This window comes from Dipodomys spectabilis, unplaced genomic scaffold, assembly GCF_019054845.1.
Source record: "Dipodomys spectabilis isolate Male_0828 unplaced genomic scaffold, ASM1905484v1 ptg000225l, whole genome shotgun sequence".
Taxonomy (NCBI): Eukaryota; Metazoa; Chordata; class Mammalia; order Rodentia; family Heteromyidae; genus Dipodomys; species Dipodomys spectabilis.
Genome location: NW_024870902.1, coordinates 4850955 through 4863448, shown reverse-complemented (window position 1 = coordinate 4863448; position 12494 = coordinate 4850955).

Genomic DNA, 12494 nt, shown 5'->3' with positions numbered 1-12494 from the left:
AATACTTAGAAGGGCTTTTATTTCAAAACAAAGGGAATGTATATTTTATCACAAAGGCAATGGAAAGCCATGGAGCCTTTTTAAATGGGATCTTACTTTTTTTTTTTAAGGAAGATATTCTCCATGAATTATGCAAGATGTTCCAGGATAGAAAGAGCTCTGCAGTGCCATTATTAAGAAACTACAATATACTAGGAGTAGCTGAAAGCCTGGACTACAGCCACAGTGTGTTAGTATCTTGACACTATGACAGTATGTGGGGGAATAATTTAAGGGAGGAAGGGTTTCTGTGGCCCTGGGCATAGCCATCATGGAGGAGAGGGTAAACTGGGGGGGGGGAGGAGGTGGCTAAGGGGGAGGGAAAGCAGCTTCCATCCTGCCCCAAAGCAGAGAGAGAAAATACCTATGGTGTGGGCTCTTTCCTTTCCCTCTTCATGCCTTTAGGCTCCCAGCCTGTGGGTGATGGGAGCAGGTCTTCTTTCTAGTAATCCTCCCTGAAAGACCCTCACAGACACACCTCGAGATGTGCTTTACTAATCTCTTAGGAACTTCTCAATCCAATCAAGTTGACCTTCGTGCATAGAGGCGGACAGAAAAGGAAACAAGTCATAGAACTGGTGGGATTTGGAGCCCAGAAACTGGCCATGTGATTATCATGCATGAAGCCCTGGATTCAATCTTTTTTTTTTTTTTTTATTAATCAGGGGCTTGAACAGAGGTCCTGGGCACTGTCCCTGAGCTCTTTTGCTCAAGGCTAGCACTCTACCACTTTGAACCACAGTTCCACTTCTCATTTTCTGGTGGTTAATTGGAGGTAAGAGTCTCACAGGGACTTTTCTGTCCAGGCTGGCTTCAAACCAGGATTCTCAGATCTCAGCCTCCTGAGTAGCTAGGATTACAGACGTGAACCAGCAGCACCAGGCTCAAAGATTTATTTATTATTTTTTTATTTTTTTATTTTTTGGTCGGTCGTGGGGCCTGAACTCTGGGCCTGGGTGCTGTCCCTCAGCTCTTCAGCTCAAGGCTAGTGCTCTACCACTTGAGCCACAGCACCCACTTCCGGCTTTTTCTGCTTACGTGGTGCTGAGGAATTGAACCCAGGGCCTCATGCATGCAAGGCAAGCGCTCTAGCACTGAGCCACCTTCCCAGCCCTTAAAGATTTATTTTTGACAAGTGAGCTTAAGTAAGGACACTCCTGAGATGGAGTATGAAGGATGGGAAGAAGATAGTGCTGAGAATGAAGTGGGATTGAAGAGTTTTGGAGACAGGATGATGTATGAAAGGTGTAAATGATGATCAGAAAATGAAATGCTTGTTACTGAGCTGATGAGTGAGGGGAGAGAGGTGACAGGTCTGTCAAGCACTGGTGGCTTCTGCTTGTAGTCCCAGCTAGTTAGGCATCTGAGATCTGAGAATGGTGGTTCAAAGCCAGTCCTAGCAGGAAAAAAATGCATGAGACTCTCCAATTACCCATCAAAAGCTAGAAGTAGAGCTGTGGGTCAAGTGGTAGAGTCCTAGCCTTGAGCAAAAAAGCCTAGGCACAGTGCCCAGGCCATGTGTTCAAGCCTCAGTACCAGAGAGAGGGGGGGTGGGGTGGGGGAGGGAGAGACAGAGACAGAGACAGACAGACAGACAGACATGCCTGTGCCTGAGTGCACACGCACATGCTCTCTCTCTCTCTCTCTCTCCACACACACACACACACACACACACACACACACACAGGGTGCCTATAGTACAGAAAAGACTGGTCTCAAGCTCCTAGGCCTCAGCGATCCTCTTGCCTCAACTTCTGGAGATCTACAGACCTAAGCCCAGAACTTGTTTGTTTTCAAATGTAGGGATGTGTTTGCATGGTGGTCTATAGGACAGGACAATTTGATGATGTATCAGAGAAAGAGAGAGAGAGGACATTTGATCTCATGAAGGTCATCTTGCTATTTATAATCCCCCCCCTCCCACCCACATAATTCCCACTGCCACAGGAACAGCGGATCCAAGGCAGGGAGATAAATACTAATAAGGGCTTGGGGGAGGGGCCTGGACTGCTCTGGATCCATGAATGTTTCCTTAGATCTCTGGAGTGGGTGCAGGATTGGGGCTTTTTGGTAGTTGACAGGAAATAAGAGTCTCACAGACTTTTCTGTCCAGGCTGGCTTCAAAGGGTGATCTTCAGATCTCGGCCTCCTGAGTACCTAGGATGACAGGCGTGAGTCACCAGCGTGGTGGCATGCTCCTGACTTTTAGGCTCTTCTGGCAGCCATACAAGGTGTGGAGAAAGGGAGCCAGACCCCCACCCTGGTGCTTTTCATACATAGTGAAGAAGGGAGGGCAGGGAGAGGAGAGCTGGCTCTTGGGAAACGCCCAGGGCATCTCCTCATCAGCCCACAGGTGACAGGAGTTCGAGTCCCTATTCAGTGCACCCATCCATCCGTTTCTTCCTTCTCGATGGGGAGGGCTTGGTAGAACAAAGGATGCGTGGATGTGCTGGAGGTGGGGTAGGGGCCCGCGTGTCACCTCCCTCCAGGGCGCATGGGCAGCGTGGGTCAGGAATGAATGGAAGAAGCCAAGGGTGAGCGTGGAGAGGGACCGGGAGGAGCTGGCAGGGACCCAGCAGCCGGGAGGCTCCCCGAGGCAGTGTCTGCCTTCGATGCATCCTTGTCCCCACCCACCTCGCCAACTCCGGCAGTCAGTGGTGCAGATAGACATATTTCTGGGAGCTGTCCATGAGCTCATCGTTCTCAGGGTGAGAGCCGCAGCCGCCGGGGAAGGAGGAAGGCGCCCTTCTTTTTCCTCCCCGCGCCTTTGCTAGAACCATCCCGGCCGTGCGCGCTGGCCCAGCCCATCGCCAAGGTCGCGGGCGCCCCCGGCCCGGCCATGGTCCCGAGTCCCCCCACCCGGAGGTAGGGGAGGGGGCGCGCGCAGGCTGGCGACGAGGGGGGCTCCGGAGAGCGATCGGAGGCGGCAGCCGCTCGGCTGGGGCGCGGAGCCCGGGCCGCAGGCCCCGCGCCGAGGACACCCGGGAGCTGACCGGACCCCGGGACCCCCAGAAGCGGGAAGATGGCTTCTCCCACCTCCCCGGCCCCAGAGGGCGGGGCCTGCACCCCAACGAACCCGCCGCGGATTCGTCAGGTGGGTACACACGGTGCGGGGAGGGGCGCCCACACCCCACTTTCCTTGACTGCCCCCCCTACACCCCAAGGACCAGGAGACCGGGTCCCCCAATACTGATCCAAGGCTGGTGCACCTCGCCTGGCCCAAGATCATTCTCAGAATCTCTTCAGGTCGGTACACACACAGACACAGACACACAGACACACACACACACACACACACACACGCCCTAGAAAAACACACTTCTTCCAAACCCAGACGTGTAACTTCCGCACACACCCCGCAAACTCATCCCCCGCACCCCGCCGCGCACAGCGTCACACACCCAGCTAGGCATCGCATGACTCACTGCAGTCCTAGAAGAAACTCTGGGGCGCAGAGGAGACCCCCAGACTCAGATCTAGGGTGACCTGGAGAAGGATTGACTCTGACAGTCCCCTGTCAGCCCTAGCAGAGAGCCAAGAACCAGATCCAGAGGGGGCTTCGTCCGTTCCCAACTTATAATGGAGCTGTCCCCAACTCCTAACAGCCAGCCCTGGGTTCCAGGCGCCTGTAAGAGACCCAGACAGCTGGCCCCCAACCTTGCAAATGGGGAAGGCACCTGTGTTTGGCTCTTTGAATAAGTCCTGTGTTCTGTTTGAATGGTGATATTAAAACAAGGGAGTATTCCATCCGCTTGTGATCTGTGATTTGGTATCTACAAGGTTATTTTATTTTATTTCTCCCTCTGCTACCATTGCCAGAAACTACAGCAATGGCAAGGTACATTGTCACAGTGGAAGTAATTGTCTCTTATTTCCTATGAGGTAAGACAGGGCTTAATTGACCGCAACAGGGAACTTCCTTACCAAAAAAGAATTAAATCCTTGTTTAGAAACAAGATGACTACTATCTGGGCCAGGAAGGTAGTGTCCAATAAATAAATAAATAAAGGAATAGCCTTTATTTTTTGGCAGTGTGAAAATTGTGAGGACAAAACAATTAAAAAAATAGCCAGGAACTTCAGAATTTATGAACACATGATGGCAAAATTGGGGTGACACTTAAGGACTTAGACACATTGGATTTCTCATGCTTGAAGGTAGAACTATATGGGCGGAGTCTTTGGGTAGGCTTTGTTTATGGACATTTTTAATGCAATGACTGAAAATTAATGTGTACTTTTTATTTGATGTCTATCTGTATCTCTGAGAAACTATCAAGGTTTTAAATCCTTATAGGATTTGGGATTCTAATTTAATGACAGTGTATTTTTAATGGTGCTTGAAGCTATTATTTTTCCGGAAGATGAGAATGAAGGTGGAATGATTGCTACTCGAAATACAAGAAAAATCACATCCTAAGCAAAGTTCATTTTGGTATCTGCTCAGCTATATATGTATCTTTCATGTATTTATGTCTGTACATATATGCAGATACTAATATTTGTACAGGGATATTGAGGAAGTGTAATATGTTAAATATGTTAATTTAGGTAGAATATAAGCATTCATAGCTACATCTCTAAAGTCTCATTCTATATTTAGAGCTCATTAATTGACCTCAGAAACAGTGTGTATGAAAATAGGTACTAGAAAATACTTGCATAAAAGGTCATTGCTGCTTTCCAGACAGAGTACACACTTGACTCAGAAGACTTCATAATTAGACGCTGTGTAAAATGGCATAATGCTTCAACGTTCAAGTTATGGACTGGCGTCCTCTGGTTAGATTTTCATTGATATGACCTTACAAAGAAGCACTTTTGTAGTGATTGGTGCATTAATTTGCATAGGATGTAGAAATAGGTTGCTGGAATTGTTGGTCATTCCAGTCAGGTAGAAGAGAGGGATTGGTAACTTCTGGCTGCAGAATCAGTGATTTTGAGCAAATTGGAAATAGACAAACAGAATAGGAGGGATATGTTAGCTTGCTAACTGGAGAAATATTTTATGCCTTAGTCATAATGTATTTTAACCGTGTCACTGTTTCCCTGACATGTTTCTCCATGTTCTTCAATCATTCTCTTTTTTTCTTCTTCTTCTTCAAATCAGTTCTGGGTTGAATGAGTTTAAAAAATAGGAATTGCTTTCCTCTGTCTGAACCATGTTGGGAGAGAAGGTACTGAGGGATTTTAATTCAAGACATGGCACGGAATTTAACAATAAATGTATCAGTCATCGTTTGGCTCATGTAATGGAAATTCAGAAATAAAATATTTTAGAAAGGTTTGTAATGAATATAAATTAACCAGTGAGTTGGTATATTAAACTACTAACTTGAATGACAATAGGATCTTTGGACATTCATTTATTCAACACACATTTATTATAAAAGTAATATTTAATACCCAAAGGATGATAAAACAAAGAAGACAAAAAATTTTCTCATTAACACATAGGTACTTCTCATGAAGACAAACATCAAACTATTTGCTGCTTTGAATTGTTTATAGGGTCTTTTTCATATTATTTAGAAGAAAAGTAGTTATTTCCTACCATTTTGTTTTGAGTGTTCCTCTAATAAGGATTCTAAATAATACCTAAGTTTGTATAAACCCCAAAGTATTACTGTTTGAATGAGTTCATATTTGGATCTACTATAGTTCTAGTCTCATTTAATTATTTATCTTATTAACAGTACATATCAAATGATATGCTATTTGACAACTTGATCTTTGGATTAATTTTTTTTAGAGCTTTTCAGAAAATGCTTATACAATGTTAAATTCCTAAAACAGTCTAGTGTTTTTGTATAATGCAGTTAAAATCTTAAAAAACAAGGTAAACTAAAATGACCTTCAACTCCATTCTTTTAAGGTAGAGACAAAAACTTTCTTCATTTACTGTCTTCTCATGCTTCTAAAAAATTAAAGATTTCTATTTTCTCCCTTGTCTTAGTAAAAGTTCTATTTTTATTTTATATCTAGTGTAAGTATTGCAAGTTTCACCTACCTTTCCAAATGTGTGTGTGAAATTAGTTACCAAAGTCTAAAGACAGATTTCCTGGATATCAACTCAGGTTTACTTATTCATTTATTTGTTTATTATTTAATTTTTCCTTTATGATTGTGGAAATTGTGGTGATTGGACCCAGTGCCTTACCTGTGCTGAGAACTCTACCACTGAGCTACAACCTCAGCCCTTTTACAATACTGTTTTTTTATTCTTTTCTTTTCTTTTGCTGGTCATAGGGCCTGAACTCGGCCTGGGCGCTGTCCCTCAGCTCTTCAGCTCAAGGCTAGCCCTCTATCACTTGAACCACAGCTCCACTTCCAGCATTTTCTGCTTATGTGGTGCTGAGGAATTGAACCCAGGGCCTCATGCATTCAAGCAAATACTCTTCCACTGAGCTACCCTCTCAGCCCCAATACTTTTTGTTTTTGAGGCAGGGTTCAAGTTGCCCAGGATGGCCTTGAACTTGTGATCTTCCTGCCTCAGCTTTCAGAGTAGCTAGAACTAAAGTTATGTACTTTTGTATCTGGCCCCAGGTTTATTCTTTACATTTTCTAACTTTATAAAAGAAATATTAAAATGATATTTTTGCAATTGAGGAATTTTTTAAAAAATATTTTGTGTGTGTGTGTGTGTATGTGTGTGTGTGTGTGTGCTGATCCTGAGATTTGAACTCAGGGCCTGGGCACTGTCCTTGATCTTTTGTGCTCAGGGTTAGTGCTCTATTAATTTGAGCCACAGTGCCATTTTTTTCTGGCTTTCTAGTAGTTAATTGGAAATAAAAGAGTCTCACAGACTTTCTTGACTGATCTGGCTTTGAACTGCAATCCTCAGAACTCACCTCCTTAGAAGCCAGGATTACAGGCATGAGCCACCAATGCCCAGGCTGAAATTGAGTTCTTGAGTAGTTTTTCTTTTCTTTTCTTTCTTTCTTTTTTTTTTTTTTTGAGTCTGGTCGTAGGGCCTGAACTCTGGGCCTGGGCGCTGTCCCTCAGCTCTTCAGCTCAAGGCAAGCGCTCTACCAATGAGCCACCTTCCCAGCCCGCATTAAGTAGTTTTTCTATAAACGTTAAGAGACATATTCCTAAAGGATTTAAATCAATCAATTCAGTACTTTTTGATATCTTGAAGTTCAAGGCACCTTGGGAGCATATTTCTGGCCCTTATCTTCTTTCCTTCCCTCCTTCCCTCCTTCTCTCCCTTTCTCCTTCCCTCCCTCCCCCCCTCCCCCCCTTCTCTCTCTCTCTCTCTCTCTCTCTCTCTCTCTCTCTCTCTCTCTCTCTCTCTCTCTCTCTCTCTCTCTCGTCTCTCATCCTGGGGCTTGAACTCAGAGCCTAGGCTCTGTCCCTGAGCCTCTCTGTGCTCAAGGCTAGCACTCTACCACTTGAGCCACAGTGCCACTTCTGGTTTTTTCTGTTTAAGTAGTACTGAAGAATTGAACCCAGGACGCATGTAAGGCATATGTTACATTCCCAGACTCCTTATCATCTTTCTGATGATTTCTGATGGGCATTCTCATGGAATCGATGATTGTGAAACCTGGAGGAGCTGTCAGTCATCCTCCATCAATCATAGTACCAGCAAAATGTAGAGACCATCTCATTTCATGACCAGTCTTTTCCCAGATCTCTAGATATTGCTACTATTTTGTTTAGAGCAGCAAAGTGTTTTGTTTTTTTCCTTTGCTATACTAACTTAAATGCCTCTCATAGAGTAAGACTGTAATGAAACATTTACAATGAGCCAGGCAGAGTTCTGAACGAAGGGTGGTTTTCTCAACACTCTTGAGAAAAGAGATATTGTTATTCCCATTTTCCAGATGATAAAATGTGGGAGTCAGGAAACTGAGCTACATGCTCAAGTTCAGAGCCAGGAAATTGAAACCCAGAGGCTGAAACTTTTTTTCCCTAATGGTGTCTTCCTTCCCAATTATTGTTGTTGGCTGTCTTCCTCTTCTCATTTTCCAGCATCCTGGCTATTAAGGGGGCTCCATTCAGCCCTCTTGTTACTCCTAGCTAGCTATAACTGTTCTCATGGGGTTCCCTTTTGGGTTGCCCTGATTTGATGACAGGATTTATAGCACTGTTGAAATGATTTTTGTTACTGAAATCCATCACATGAGAATAACTCGAAGTCCACATTTACTTCTGGCTACCGTAAGGGAGCATTTCTCCAGCGTTGTGTTGGCTGAGAGCAGAGCTCAAGTCTTCATTCAGCTTTTGCTCCTCCTGGGAGCTGCTCAACTGCTCCTGCAGCTTCCTCCAAAGTCTTGGGAAAGATCATCCTGAGAATAATTTGTACTAATGAAGAATCTTCTTGAATAGACATAAAGAAACAAAGAGCTAGCTTATATTTTCAAGGTTCTTTCTTTCTTTCTTTTCTTTCTTTCTTTCTTTTCTTTCTTTCTTTCTTTCTTTCTTTCTTTCTTTCTTTCTTTCTTTCTTTCTTTCTTTCTTTCTTTCTTTCTTTCTTTCTTTCTTTCTTTCTTTTCTTTCTCCTTCCTTCTCTCTCTTTCCCTTTCTCCTTTCCTCTCTTCTTTCCTTCGTTCCTTTCCTCCCTTCTTTCCTCTGTTCCTTTTTCTTTCTTCTTTCTTTCTTTCTTCTTTCTTTCTTTCTTTCTATCTCTCTCTTTCTTTCTTTCTCTTTCTTTCTTTCCTTCTTTTTCTTTCTTTCCTTCTTTCTTTCTCCTCTTCCTCCTCCTCCTCCCTCTCCCTCCTCTCCCCCACTCCTCTTTGTCCTCTTCCTTCTTCTCCTTCTTCTCCCTCCTCCTCCTCTTCCTCTTCCTCCTCCTCCTGGTTTTGCTATTATTTTGTTCTTTTTTAATGCTTGTCAAGATGTATATTGAGTTGATGCTGCATCTTAATGGTACAATGCCTACCTAGCATGATTAAGGTCCTGGGTTCAATCCCTAGCATTGCAAAACACCAAGAACAGGTTCTATGTATCTATATCTACATACATATATGTATGGATACATAAATAGATATATACATGTGCATATATAAACATACATACATTTGTGTGTGCTAGAACTGGGGCTTGCGCTCAAGGCCTGGGCACTGTCCCTTAGCTTTTTCCTCTCAAAACTAGTACTCTAGCATTTGAGCCATACATACTTCTATTTCTAGCTTTTTGGTGTTTAGTTGGAGATAAAAGTCTCCTAGACTTTGAAATCCAAGGTGGCTTTGAACCTCAATCCTCAGATCTCAGCCTCCCAAGGAGTTAAGATTATGAGTGTGAACCACTAAATGTAAGAGCAAAATTATAAGAGAGAATTATTTATACAGTGAAGGGCTGGAATGAAGCAATAAATTAATCTAGCCAAGTATACACATTAGTGAGATATTTAAATTTTGTTTTTAATGTATACATAGCAAAATTCACTTTCTATATCATTTTATGATTTTTTTTTTTGTCAGTCCTAGACCTTGAACTCTAGGCCTGGGTGCTATCCCTAAACTCTTTTTGCTCAAGACCAGCATTCTACCACTTGAGTTACAGCACCATTTCTGACTTTTTTTGTGATTAATTGGAGACTAGAGTCTCATGGACTTTCCTGCCTGGGCTGGCTTAGAACTGTGTTCCTAAGATCTCAGCCTCCTGAGTAGGTAGGATTACAAGCAGGAGCCACCAGTGCCTGGATTTGATTTGATGAGTTTTGCAAGTACTAAGAGTTATATAACTATTATTACAGTCTCATTTCAGAACGCCACTGATCTGTTCTCTGATTCTCTGGCCCATTTTATGTGGAGATGTGTGTCTGTCTGTCTGTGTCCTTTCTTTCCTTCTTTCTTCATTCATTCTTTCTTTCTTTCTTTTTTTTTTTTTTGGGTCTGGTCGTGGAGCCTGAACTCTGGGCCTGGGCGCTGTCCTTCAGCTCTTCAGCTCAAGGCTAGTGCTCTACCACTTGAGCCACAGAGCCACTTCCGGCTTTTTTCTTTTTGCTTATGTGGTGCTGGGGAATCGAACCCAGGGCCTCATGCAATGCAAGGCAAGCGCTCTACCACTGAGCCACCTTCCCAGCCCCTTTCTTTCTTTCTTTCTTTCTTTCTTTCTTTCTTTCTTTCTTTCTTTCTTTCTTTCTTTCTTTCTTTCTTTCTTTCTTTCTTTCTTTCTTTCTTTCTTTCTTTCTTTCTCCTTCCTTCCTTTCTTCCTTCCTCTTTCTTTTTCTTTCTTTCTCTCTCCTCCTCTCCTCTCTCAGAATTAATTTCACAGGGAATACCTTTTAACTTAAATTTTCCTAAAAAAATGTATCACAAAAGTTCAAGACTAGTGTTTGAGTATCAGATTGTTGCATTCTCTAGTCCCGACAGCAGTGGCCCAGGCTCTACATCCCTATTGTTCAGGCCTCCCCTGGCCTCATGCTTTCCAGTGAGGGAGCATGGCGTGGGGCAGGGCCTTGCTCAGAGATGGCTGCACATACTCAGCTGTGCTCTGAAGAGTCAGGGACTGAATTCCTTCCCTGCCTCCCTGGCCACCTTCTTGTATCCAAGCTGGAGCAGAACTTCCTTTCATCCCTTTGCCCAGAGGGTAGACTGTGAGGCCTACTTATGCACTCCTGCACCCAAGCACAGCCATTTATGGGATGCAGACAGGCATTTATGGCAAGGCCTACGTGTCCACATGTCTTCTGTAAAGTCTGGTTTCATTTTTTCACAGCTGTATAGCTTTATTTTATTAATTAATAAAATAAATGACATATAGTTATATATATTTTATAAAATTTATGTACTGAGCCACAGCTTTTCATCTGGCTTTTTCTGGCTCATTGGAGATAAGAATCTCATGGACTTTCCTGCCCTGGCTGGCTTTGAACTGCCATTCTCAGATCTTAACCTCCCGAGTAGTTAGGATTACAGGTGTGAGCCACTGATACCCTGCTATCATATTACTTTTTGGTGACACTGAGGTTTGAACTCAGGGCCTCACGCTTGCTAGATAGGTGCTCTACTACTTGAATGACAACTCCAGCCCTTTTTTCTTTAGTTATTTTTTTACAACTGGTCTGACACTTTTTGCCAGGCAGGCCTCAGATCATAATTTTTCTTACCTATGCCTCCAACCATAGATGGAATCACAGGAACATGCCAGTATGCTAGACTTGGTTATTGAGATGGAGTCTTGATAACTTTTGGCCCAGGTTTGCCTCTTGATTTATGTCTTCTGAGTAGTTGGGATTATAGGTGTGAGCTACTGAACCTAGCTTATAAGTATATAACAAGGCAAGCTATTTAGCCTATTTGTTAAATAAATTATTTCTTTATTTGTGAATGGGATCACAGTAGTATTTGCTAATAAAATCAATGTAAGGATTAAGTAATACAAGCTTTAAATTAATTCTCAACACTTTGCAACTATTCAGTGGATTTTGTTATATGAATATAACATGAATATTATTTCTCTTCCCCTAGAACAAGACTAAAAGGCAAGAAAACCATTTTCCTGGGAATTAACACAAAAGTTAGAAACCAGACTGTGTGGTTAACTTTCCAATGTTTTCTGAATAACTGAGTGAACTATATACAGTCTTGTGAGGTTTAGTTTTATAATCTAGAAAATGGGAATAATCATGACTTCATAGGCCCATTATTAGATACTAATGGAAAGCTGGTCATATAGCTTAGTGGGAGATGGCTTGTATAGCAAAGCCAAATTCCTCTAATGATAATGATTGTGTAAGTACTCAATAAACAATAAAATATTATAGATGCATATGCTATGAAAAAAAACATACTTTTGATTAGAATTGTTTGTATCCTAAGTGTCTTGGTTAATTGTCCATTATACTAATAAAGTTAAGTTTTTAAAACTCAATTTTATTGACCTTTTTTAATTGAAGAAGTACTGGCTTTATGGTAATAACATATTTTAGATAGGAAAAGTAAACATACCCCAAACTGAAAGCCTATAATCACCTACTCCAGGAGTAACTACTTTGTATACATCTCTCTAGAAATATGCTAGGTGAGTAAAAAAAAAATTCTTGTGTACACCCCTCCTCCTTTTAAAAAAATATTAAATGGGTGCTACTATACATAGTGCTGTACATTCTACTATTTAAAAAAAATTGCTGGATGTTGGTGGCACACACCTGTAATCCTAGCTACTCAGGAGGCTGAGATCTGAGGATCATGGTTCAAAGCCAGCCCAGGCAAGAAAGTTTATGAGACTCTGATCTTCAGTTAACCACCAGAAAACTGGAAATGGCACTATGGCTCAAGTGGTAGAGTGTTAGCCTTGAGCTGAAGAGCTGAGGGACAGCGCCTAGGCCCATAGTTCAAGTCCCACAACTGACCAAAAAGAAAAAAAAAAATTAGTAGTCATTTCATTGTGATACATACCTTTTGTTTTTAAGTTTGTTACGTATGTGTGTGTGTGTGTGTGTGTGTGTGTGTGTGTGTGTGTGTGTGTGCGCCCTAGGTCTTAAACTCAGGGCCTATGTGCTGC